This window comes from Lepisma saccharinum, unplaced genomic scaffold, assembly GCF_977018435.1.
Source record: "Lepisma saccharinum unplaced genomic scaffold, izLepSacc3.1 HAP1_SCAFFOLD_348, whole genome shotgun sequence".
Classification (NCBI taxonomy): Eukaryota; Metazoa; Arthropoda; class Insecta; order Zygentoma; family Lepismatidae; genus Lepisma; species Lepisma saccharinum.
The window spans coordinates 225557-238633 of NW_028143069.1; positions in this window are offsets into that span (position 1 = coordinate 225557).

Consider the following 13077-nt stretch of genomic DNA (forward strand, 5'->3'; position numbering starts at 1 on the left):
AAGAATCTAGAAACCTCATCTCTATGATTTCATTCGTTCCTGGAATCTTAACTTTCTGGAAATCATAATTAGTTCCATTATGAAAAAATATTGGTACGAATTGGGGTTCTGGATCTTGAGGTTGAAGGTGTTACAGATTCTACTAATGTAGTTTCGGGTGAAATGATTATGGTGAAATACTTTCAGATTCTCATCCGCGAAATGTTGATCACACACCGGACACGTTTCAATGTTATTGTAAGATTGAAGTTCATCGCTGGATAATGGAAGCATTGATTTCGATTGGCATAAGAAGCTGCCAATGTCCTCAACCTCCTGCACCATCTTTTTGAAAAAGAGTTCAATAACATTCGGTCCACGATATATATATATGGTTTATCTATCCTATTCTGCCAAACAACAACATATCCAAAACTATTTGGATCATGAACCTGGTACGGTGTTGAGGAAGAAAATTCGGGATCCGGATCGCAATTAGACAATGGTTTGAGAAAAGCCTCAAAGTCCGCAATGATAATGGCCGGATGTTCCAACAAGGCCTTGTGCATTTTAAATTCTTCGAATTAATTTGCTTTGGGCATCAACATGCGAGCCTGTCTCTTAACTCCACAGAAAACTTTATGTTCAGCAAGTTTAAGTTTGGCAAATTTCTTGATTTTGGAAATGTTGGTAATTACGTTGGTTACGATTGTCGAATACAGTTAAACACCTTGGACAAACTTCGATGTGTGCATCACGCATGGTAGTTTGGCTTCTGACTAAGCGGGAGAGTGAACGAATTAGCGTGTAATCGTATCAATCCCTAAGATTGTATGTTTATTTTATTAAGTCTCTCTGAACGCTTCATGTTGACCAGGGCATTCACTTGTTTTTCTCAGCTGTCTCAAGCCTCTTAGGCATGTTTACAATGCATTGTGTTGTGCCATGCAAACCTCCTGAGCATTCAGGAAACAGGTAACACTTCTGGGTTTGGTGTCAGCGGTTTGCATGGTAGCGATTATAATAAACACGATTCGGCGATTCGGCATCGAGGAAGAGCTCGATGGCCAGGGAAGATAGAGGTGAGACAAGCTGGGAAGTGACTGGACTTTGGGAATTGAGTTGGTAGAGAGAGGAGGTCAGCAAAACAGGAGGTCGAGAGTGGAAGCACGCTTTGGTCAACAAGTTAGAAGCTTACAGAGGACTTCGCTATTTTCATCCAGCTCAGAGACTTCAGTTAGACAGGTAATTATCCTACACCCAGCCATGATACAGGTTCAACGGTTCACAAAATCCAACGAGTTGCCATTGTCTTTTCAGTAGTTTAATTCCTTTGTGTAATTTGTACCTTTCGCATGCCAAGCAATAACTCGTCATGTCAATGACGAGTGGTCTCATCAAGAGGATGAATGATGAGTAGTTTACATCACCCCATCAGTTAACTGGTTCAGATCCCTTCATTCTATAGAATGACACGTGGTAGAGTTGCGGGCCTTTTCATTTTTTTCTTTCAGAAAATGAAAAGAATTGCAGTTAAATTTTAACCAGTTTAAATTCAACCCCACCCCAAATTTTGTTACATGGTTTTAAATTCAAACCCACCCTAAAATGTTGCTCATTTGTTTAGTTTTTTTGGTATAGTCTTGCCAAAATTAATTTTGAAAATACATAGGGCTTAAAGCTTTTGCATTTATGGGGGGAGAAGAATTTACTTGTGCCATGATAGATGTCGAGCTTTCACCTTGCTGATGAACTCGATGAAACATTAGACCAATTATTAGATATAGCACGAGGGACTACAAGTTTTAATTTAGATGTCAGCGGTCCAGCTGCAAGTTCCACCCCCAAGTTTAAACGTAGCCCAATCTTAACTAGACGCCTTCAGCGAGAATTATTGGAAAAACAGAAATGTGAACCACAATTAGAGCAACAAGATCAGGATTTTAGAGATTTAGACCAAACACAATTCGCAACAATGGCTCAGTCGCAGTTCGTTCCCCCAACTATTTTAGGGGATAGCCGGGGAGGACGTTTCAAAATTTTTAGATAAAGTGGATAGCCTTGCCATATTAAATGGATGGAATAATGCCCGTAAACAGGAATTATTTCCAGCCCTTTTGGCCGGGCCAGCATTACGATGGTACCAGACCTGGAAAGATGGTACAGAAAATCAGGAAGTTACTTACGAGGAGATACAGAAGAAATTTAAAGACGAATTTACAGGGTCCTTGGATCAACTCCAGATCGAGGAGCAAATTCGATATAGATTACGCAAAGAAACTGAGCCAGTTACGAATTATGTTCGGGACAAACAATTACTTCTACTCAAGGCAGACCCCAAAATGAGTATCCAACAACAGATCAAACAGATCATATTAGGCTTACAGGTGGATTATATGAAAGATATCCACCATAAGGAGTATGAGTCCGTGCATGGGTTACTTAAGGATTTAAAATCCTTTGAGAAACTCCAATTTTTGATGAGACAGCGCAAGCTGAAGGAAATGAGGTACGAAGAGCAAAGAGAGAGTTTATTCTCTCCTTTGCATAATACACCAGCACTTTCGCAACAGCAGCAGATTTTACTGCAGAGTAACAATCTGGCTACTGCTGAGTCTGCGCAAGCGCGACCCACTTCAGACATCGAGTCAAAATTCAAAGCTTTGCAAAAGGAGGTTGAGCAACTAAAATTATTTAACAACCCTCACAATACCAAAGCTCAAGTCCAGGCTCAGGAAACTGGTCTGGAAGCGAGATTAGCCAGTCTCACTTTGAGATTGGATAGCATGGAGGATCAAAAGCAGAACCCTGGCACCGACTCACCTACTCCAAAACAATTTAGAGAACATTATAATAAGGATAATTATCAGTCAAGTAACAATTATAGAGGCTCCTATCGGGGTAATAATAATAGACGACAATTCAATGGGGGGTACAGGAATGGACGTAATAATAATGGCAACAACTCAGATCGCAATAGGCGATATGGTAATACCCAACACTGGCGAGGACGTGGAAACTTCCGCGGACAGAACTCGCGGGGTTCCTCGTCGTCAGCAGGGCGAGACCAGGAAAACAGGGAAGAGCAACGGGGGAGACCACGCTGCTCAATTTGTAATTACCCTAATCACACAGCAGCCACTTGTTTTCAGAACACAGAGGCTTTAAACGAACAATGACTGCCCATAGAAGAGACGTATGTGCAGATTTCATTGGCAAACAGATATCAGTCTCTACTTTCCCCTATGAGGAACTAATTTATATTAACGCAGTGTTAGGGGGACAACGTCAGAGGTTTCTCGTGGATTCCGGAAGCCAAGTATCCGTCACCAGTGATCGAGGCATTCCTTCAACCGCTAAACGATTTAAAATTCATACGGCCATAAGGGGAGTAGCAAAAGAACAAATTGAAATTAAAGAGATTGTCCTATTAACTTTTGCAATAAACGGCCGCAATTTTACCCATCCTTTTCGGATGATTCCAAATTTTGAACATGGGACAATCCTGGGAAACGATTTCTTAAGAGCTCATAAGGCAAATTTGGATTTTGATCAAAATCGACTCACATTGAGGAGATTTGGTACTCCTCCGCGAAACCAGTTAAGGACGGAACACAGAAAGACCTTTGACGTTTCCATAAAAGTTGCTAGTCTGATCAGGGATTTATATGTGCCGGAATTTGTAACTTCCAGACAAATTAGAATCAAACCTAGATCTCATTTGTGCATTCCTGTCAAATTGACAAATTCTAGTAATCAAAACTTAACTTATTTGGAACCAGATTTACAGTTTCAAATGGACACAGGCTTAATGGTGCCTCGAACCATTGTAAATCCGGAGTCATTTCTAATTTGGATTACTAATCCAAATTCTTACAAAATTAAAATTAGGAAAGGGGCACGCGTAGGTACCGCAGAGGCATGGCAAAATCCAGTACCAGCTTCGCGTCATACTACAGATGACGGAGGACCTAACGTTATGGTGACCAAGGAGACTGGCACCGCGACAAAACCAGTGCACGATATTACTAAATTTGACATAAATCCAGCATTAGAACCCGATCAGAAGTTGCAACTTAGACAATTATTAGAGCAGTATGTAGATGTATTTTCTTGGTCTGAGCAAGACATTGGTTGCGCCACTAATTATACGCATCGTATAAAGTTAAAGGACGATTCGGAATTTCACGTCCCAGCCTACCCTATACCAGTTCACCTGCGTAAGGAAATTAACCAGCAAATTGACAACTTGCTAGAAGCAGGGGTCATCAGTCCTACAACATCACCGTACAATTCACCAGTTTTTCTTGTCAAGAAGAAATCAGGAGCTTATCGCATGGTGCAGGATTTCCGATTACTAAATGCTAGATCTGTTTTCGACGCAGTTTCTATAGGAAACATCTCAGAGATATTGCACAATATGGCCGGTAAGAGCTACTACTGTAGTGCTGACTTGAAACAAGGATTTTTTCAAATACCATTAGAAGAACAATCGAAAAAGTACACTGCCTTTACTATACCAGCCAGGGGACAATTTGCGATGAACTTTACACCTATGGGACATGTAACTTCTCCCGCGGCAATGACCCGATGTGTTCAGCTCGCTACAGCGGGGATGAACGACAATAATTTCGCCTTTTATATCGATGACATGTTTGTTTTTGCCAATACATTTAAGGATATGTTGGTCAATTTAGAGAAAATGTTTCAATGTTTACGATCTGCCGGATTGAAATTGGCTGTACCTAAATGTTCATTTGGATACTATGAGACAATTGCCTTGGGCCACAATGTGGGCAAATATGGCTATCGTATAAGTAATAGAATACTGTCATCCATTAAGAATTATAAGGTTCCCACCACCACGAAGAAGGTTAAAATGTTTTTAGGTCTTTGCAGCTACGTGAGGAAATATGTCAAGAATTTTTCTGATATTGCATCACCATTACAGGGTTTAATTCGTAAGGGCAAGAAATTTACATGGGGTCCTGAACAACAATCGGCATTTGAGAAATTAAAGGAAGCTCTAATTACTGCACCTGTTTTGTTACCGTACGATCCAGAGAAGAACACCAAAGTTTTCACCGATGCTTCATCTCATGCGGTCAGTGGCGTATTAATGCAGCCCAATGCAGAAGGAGAGTACTTGCCATGTGCGTACTGCAGTAGAACGTTGACCGACACTGAAAAAAGATTGAGTGTTATTGAGCAAGAATTAACAGCAATTTTATATGCTTTCAAATCATTTAGATTTTATCTTGTTGGCCGCCATTTTGATTTATATACGGACAACAAAGCAATTACGTACATTAGGACATCCCGTAATTTGAGCTCAAAGCTTCTTCGATGGAGTAACATTTTGGAGGATTTTTCATTTACACCGATCCATGTTAAAACTACGGAGAATATCGCCGATCCCCTCAGCAGAGAATGTGGAGAAAACATAGAGGATGGCAACACTGAAGAGGACATTCCCGAACCCAGGACACTTACTTTATTTGATGCAACCACAGATGTCGCGGAACATCAGAGACAGGATTCATTTTTTGGCCCAATTATTAAAGTTTTGGAGGACCCAGACAGGGACGATGGAACATTACCTCTACACATCCAGAGGCAGGTCTATCATCATGTGTTGGAAGATGGATTATTATATAGACAGCAGAAATTAGGCGCTACTACCAAGAAATTATTATGCATTCCAATGACATTACGTGATTCTGTCGTTGAGACATTCCACGCTTCACCCATAGGAGGTTCTCATCTTGGATTTACCAAGTGTTACAATGTGGCCTTACCACGAATTTATTTTCCAAATATGAAGTTATTTATACAAAGGAAAATTAGGGAATGTATAACATGCCAGCAGAATAAACGTCGTCCAGGTCTACCAGCAGGAGAATTGTGCACTTTTCCCGCACAGAAGCCATTCCAGCGGATTTGCCTGGACTTTTCAGGTCCATATCCTCCTTCATCCAATCTTCGTCATCGATACATAATCGCTGCCACAGATTTTGGGACGCGCTATTTAATAGCCAAACCAGTTGCGGATTGCACGGCCAGTACAGCAGCAGAATTTGTGTATGAAGAGATTGTGTTACGCTACGGAGCCCCACAGGATATTTACACGGATCGCGGATCAGCATTTAAATCTAAGCTTTTCCAGGAACTTGGCACTAAATTGGGAATCACCATTAAGTTTTCACCAGTCGGTCTTCATAACTCTATAGGTCTTTCTGAACGCAACCACGGCGTACTGCAGAGTATAATGAAGTGTTATGTCAACTCAAAACACACTGATTGGATCCAATATTTACTGCCAAGTGTATTTAGTTACAATACTACTAGGAATCAGAATTTGCGGTATAGCCCATTCTTTTTAGTACATGGATTCCAACCTACTTTGCCCTGGGAGCTTGCATTACACACACCAAGCTGTGAAAATGTGGAAAATGATGTACGGTTCCGAGTATTGGAGAAAGCAAGAACCAATGCTACGGATAACTTAGCAAAACGACATGTTGAAGTGAAGAAATATTATGATCAGAAGAGGAAACAGATCAAGTTTCAACCAGGCGATCAAGTATTAATTTTTGACAGCACCCAGAAAATTGGAACCGCACGGTGCTTTTCAGGTATTTATAAAGGCCCAGCCACAGTCATTCGAGAAGAGAATCCGAATACATACCTGGTGGAATTCCAAAACAAGCGCGGAAAGACATTAGTGGACTCTATTGCCGTCCAGAGACTCAAAAAATATTATGCGCCTGATGACGGTGAAGGCGAACAGAATTTGGCAGGTGAAGATGACGATCATCAAGAGGACAACGCGGACTCACGCACGGATAATGGTCACTAAAATTGAAAATTCATATAAGTAACAGGTTTAACATTTTAATTTCACTTGCATGACATAATAATAATAATAATTTATCATAGAATAGCACTAATAATATTAAAGATTAAAAGCAGACTTATTATTTAATAATGTGCTTTAGGCACAAAAGTTTTTTTGCAGTATGTAATAATACTAGCTCAGTGAATACATCACTAGAATTTTATAGTTACTCTTCAGAAGAAGGTATATGTTTATATTAGCAAAGTTTATTTTAAGCGCCAGTTATGGGAATATTTATATTATATGAATATGTAGACGTCGACGTCAAGATTTTATTGCGCTCCACTAACAAGTATTTTCCTTCGGATATTGGATTGCAACCGATAATCCTGGAAATCCATTCTGCCATCGCAGAATGATTATGATTAAACCACAACGGTTTTAGTTTTTAACTTTGCCACAATAATATGCTAAGCATATTTTAGAATGAGTAGAGAGAATTAAAGATTCTTCAAGTTTTAGTGATGTTAGTATTTTAATGCATTTAAAGATCGCATAAATAATAATTATTATTTTATTTCAGGTAGTCAGGAGTAAATCAGACTCAATTTTTCCTTTACCTTGTACCTTAGTACAGTTCGTTTAATTTCAAAGTATTTAAACGTAACGTTAACACCTGAAATTAAATAAGTTTGCAGTAAAATTTAAAATAACATAAGTTAAACAGTGCTAATAAATCTAGAGAATAAATACATTATATTAAATAAATAAATTACGCAGATAAATTGAGCCTAGAGTCAGAAATAATTAAAAGTTGAGTTAAACTATCTACTAATTAGACTAGGCAGGCTTAAAGTACGTATTAGCTCTGAAGAACTGTTTGTTTTGATTGCCTAAGCAACATGAAAATCATTGCGATTTTAGTTATTTTAAACGGATTTCTTCCATACGTAAAAGCTTTTAATTTTATTTATCTGTTGAACAAGTCCTTTGACTATCCGTATAATATAATTACAATTTTATTATTAACAACATTTATTATTAGTATTTTTATAATTTTCATAATCTGTTATTTTCAATGTCAACGCAAGAAATCTATTACTTATGACCATGAGTGTACCAACGAGTTACAGTTAAGCAAACTTAATAATGATTCACCGCCCAGTGACCAGATTTATGACGATGTTGCGCCGATTGTTGAAGTGGTACCATTAAAAACGAGTCACCCGCCAATTCCCCCTCCACTCCCTCAGTCCATTATTATTCAACCTAGGGTACAACAAGAAGTTCAAGATTTATCCAGAAATAGTTTAGTCACTAAAAACGACAGTATAGATTTGCCGAAGAATATTTTATCCGTTAAAGATAGAGTTCAGAAATTTGCCGTAAGCAAGGGTCCTAATTTTGTTCAAAACAGTTGCAAAATGGAAAGTGAATTGCTTATTTCACCCTGTGTTCAGCCAGTTGTAAAAGTTAAAGAGTTATTTGCGAATCAGTCACCCGTAAAAGTCGAGAAAGTTTCAAGGGTTACTTTAAAAGCAGAAAGTAAGCCAAATTCTCAGGTTTCCGAACCTGTTGTATCGTTCATAGACCATATTTTCTACGACTTCATGTTCACCTAGAATTTTATATTAATTACGATTCAAATTTTAAGTATAATTCATTTTTTACGTTTGATTGTACCTTATGCAATGTTTATTAGTCATTTAGTTTGCTAACAGCTTCCCAACTGTTGTTGTTTTACGAGCACGAAAGTGTTCAAGTAAACACGCTGTCGCAAGCACAACGAAGTTTTCTCTCTTTCCATCCAATTTATTACGTCATTTCAAAGTCCTTGACTTTATTTCGAACTCCCGCAGCGCTTACTAGACTTTGTTCGTAGTAATTTAAAGTTTTGTAAACAGTTACGCGTCATTCAATGTATCAGCGAATCATGGCGTTGCATTTTTCTTCCTCCGTTCCTTTGCCCGCTGCTCGAAGCAGCGACCTTTTCCCCTCCACCTCTCCGACGGCACCCGAACGTACCCGAAGTCGCCGATCACGGCAGCGAACTTGCCAGAGCTCTCGTTGTCGCCATAGAGAAGTTTTCAGTTACGTCCAGCGACCAAAAATGCAACCTTGCACAATTTAGAATGTCTGGTATCAGCGAATTCCTTTCTCCGCACGGAAGCTCTCTTCCGAGTACTTTGAACACGCTAGAAGCTCAGAAACACTTACCACAGGCTTTGCATATTTTTTTTTTGCGTTAGTGGCGTTCGTTCAGTAAAATTTTAGGGAATCAGTTTAGTTACGCATATAGCCATCAGAATTTGATTTTACGATAGAAGTTCATGTAAACAATGTTAGGGATATTTTGTTCTATATAGATAAATTTTTTCGTAAAACGTCGCATTTATGCACTTCAGATTAATCACGACCAATAATTTTCAAAGGAACAACAAGACGAATTTTTTTTGCGTTTTTCTCGCAAAATTTTTCCGTTTTTCATAGAGACATTTATAGTAAGTAAGTTTTTGGGAAATCGACGTACATTTGGTTTAAATCAGGATAAAGTCAAACGAAATTTTGATAAAATCAGGGAAATTTCTACAAAAGGGCAATTTTAGCACTTTATGCACTTAGAGTAATCAAGATTATTAGCAACATGCCAGGCTAAGCCTCGGTGATTGGCACAGGCATGTGCAGCAAAAGTCGCCACGGCATCGTTAGCCTTTCCAAATTTAAACAGTGTGGTTTACCACAAATGTTATAATTTGGGAATTTATTATTATTATTAATATTTATTATTAGGAAGTTTAGTTTATCTACCCAATTTGCACTTTATTTGACCATGCAGCTATAAATTACTTCTTACTGATTAACTTCGTGTTAATGTTAGTACAGTAGGTAATAACTATTAATTTGTATTTATATGGTAATATATAGCATAACTATTCTCTATCTATTTTGTTTAAACATACCTAAGGGATTGACACACCATTCTTATATGGGTCAAGTATACCTTTCCGCGGCGGGTCTGTTTACACGACCAAGTGATTTGAGGTATACGGCGGACTCAAGAAGTCTTGAGTGGTTAAATTTCTTTTGTTTAAAGAAAATTTGAAATTGAGAAAGTTTTATTATTTTTATTGTGTTTCAAATTTGAATATCACCTTTTTAATTCCCTGATGCTTTATTTGTTACCACCTGGAGTTTCAACGAAACTCAGAAGTAGCATTTACTGAAAATTATGTCTTATATTGCATATTTATGAACCACGGCAAATTGCACCGGCCTATCGTTTATTAGGAGGCCATTAGAGGCTTGCCAAAGCAACCTTTTAGCCTAATAGCTTGCTTTGCGCAACACAAATTTTATATATTTATTTTAAGGGTTCACAACATAATAATTTTTTTTTAATTTAAACAGAATTTAGAACATGCTTGCAACACTTATTTTTGTTTATTAATTCTACATTTTGTAATTTTGAAGTGAAATCTATTACTGACAATAAATTATTTCAGTTTATGAGGACACGTAATGGTATTTTAATATCAGGCTCAGGTCAATTTATTGTTATTCAGAATTTGAACAATAATTTGAACACGCACAGATCAATTCAGCTTAACGAAGGGGATTCTCTATTTTTTAATTATCAGGATTTTTCGCAAATTATTGTGGATCAACAAATTTTACACACAAGAATTTTAGCTTTCGAACAAGTCAAAATGAAGAAAATTGAGTTACTACCTAATATTCCCAAGAATTTATCTGATTTCACTATTCCCCAATGGACTTCGCTTGAACTTGCTTTAAAACAACTTAATCAATCAATTAGTAAAAACATTTCATTTCAGGAATTAATTCTAAACCCGTTGCCCATGTCTATTTTAGTTTTTGTTATTTGGAATGTGTTATTAACCGCAACCGTAGGATATTATTGTTATAAGCATCATCAGCTTGTGAAACAGATTAATTCAGAGCAGAGCAGTAATAATTAATAGGTTACGGCAACACATTAATCATGGACATTAATATTTTAATTACGGTTGGATATTTTATTTAAATTTTCCTTATTTATTTTCAAAGAGTTATGGCAATTATTTTATCAATTTATTTTAATCATATTTTATTTTGATGAGACAATTTAATTTGATTTTAAAGAAAAGGCAGTGGAAATTAGTTGGTTTTGTGTACATGCATACTTGAATTATATATACCCATCCTATTGCAATTTCCTTTCTTTGTCATAATTTTTCCTTTTAACCTAACCTGTCTATACGGAGCACCATGGACAAGCAATGCCTACACCATCCATGGGCATTTTTCGTGACGGACATCCGCAGGCAGTCTATTACCAGGCAGAAAGACTGATTACCATTCTACGAGGGAGACATGCAGACATTTTAAGTACTATTTCAAGAAGAGACTCGTCACCACCATTTTACGAGGGAGACATGCAGACATTTCTACTTATTACTGCACGGAGACTACCTTTTACAGGAAGGATGTAGTCAACCATACATTTCCCAGTATAGCGGACTATACATTATTAACAACACCTAGTGATGGAGCTAGATAAAATTTCCATCCACACTGTTCGCAGTTCAAACAACAACTTTTCCCCATCTCCCAAGTTCTACGGGTAATTTACTACATTTTTACATTGCCCCAATGCAGTCAAGATGACAAGCAATCCAGAAAGATGAGGAAGCAGAGAAAACATACATTCTACAAACAGCAGTTCTGGTCACAAACAATAATTACAGAATTGTGCTACAGTGTTTCCACACATACACATGCGAGCTCCTATCATGTGTATCTATTTGGTTATTTAACATGCATTATGGGAAACAATACTTTTCCATAGCCCTTATATACATTTTCAGTTTTGTGCCATGCATGAGAACCAGTTTCATATGCATTCAAGTTTACATTATACTACAAGGAAGCGACAAGCACCAGTGGTGTCAAGTGACCAGTGTTAGCATCAATTAGTGCATAATTTTTTTTACGATGAAATTTTGCACTTTGAATAATAAACGGACATGCAAGCAATACAAATAACATAATTATAGCACTTTCGAACATTTTAGAAAGCATGCTTTAGTGACAATATTTTATGCATATGTTTATAGCATGCAGTTATTATTGTGATATATATTTTTTTTTTCCTTTTCACCAACATGGAATGTTAAAAGCGACACATTTATTCGCAGAACATTTTTATAACTCAAGCACATAGTTTTGTCACTTGCAAGATTAATAATTTTTGTGTGCAGTCATACAAAGGTAATCACCAAGCCAGATATATGTATACAGTGTACAGTTTAATGTAGAAAAGGAAATTGAACACTATAATTAAGTTTTACCAGCGACAGTTTTCAGTGTAACTCACTATATGCATTTGAATATTGTATAATAATACATTGGAATGTGCAACACAGCCATGCAAGTTTATATATTTGGCGATGTTAGGAGTGCAGTGCTACGTAGTTCGTAAAACATACGCACTTTTGATATGATCAGGTTTTTACACGGACAAAACAGTGAGATGTGACAATGTTTTACATGCTTACTTACGTGTACTTACTTGTGCACCTTTTTAAGGTATTTTTTGTTTTAAAGAGTTTATATCGAGCGGCAATATAAACCAACATTGTGAATTTTGTTCCATCTTGCAAGATGCTCCAGCCGTTAGCCTCGCGGAACACACAGAGTCGTTACTGCGTGGCGAGGCATCACAGACTCTTGACTAGGAACAAATGGATGAGCAATTCTACATTATGAACAGTACGTACGCACAAAATGTGGTACATTAAGAGTTTTCTCGCTTAACGACATGAACTTTTGTGATTTCTAGTCCTATAATAGTATATATTATTGTTTTTTACATCGTATAAACATACGAATTTGTTAGTATTAAGGGTATTATTCATTATAAAGTTTAGGGAATAAAAATATTTTTCCTTCAGGCTACGGCAAACAAGGGAAAGTTATGTTATGGTGTATTTCTTTTGTATATTTGGGTTTTTTAAGAAAATATATGGAATTGGCGAACCTGAGTCATGTCAAGCTTTGCGATTTGACTTTTAAATTTTCAAAGGAGAAAATTTTCCTAGAAGGCGCGAACGTATCAATCCCTAAGATTGTATGTTTATATTATTAAGTCTCTCTGAACGCTTCATGTTGACCAGGGCATTCACTTGTTTTTCTCAGCTGTCTCAAGCCTCTTAGGCATGTTTACAATGCATTGTGTTGTGCCATGCAAACCTCCTGAG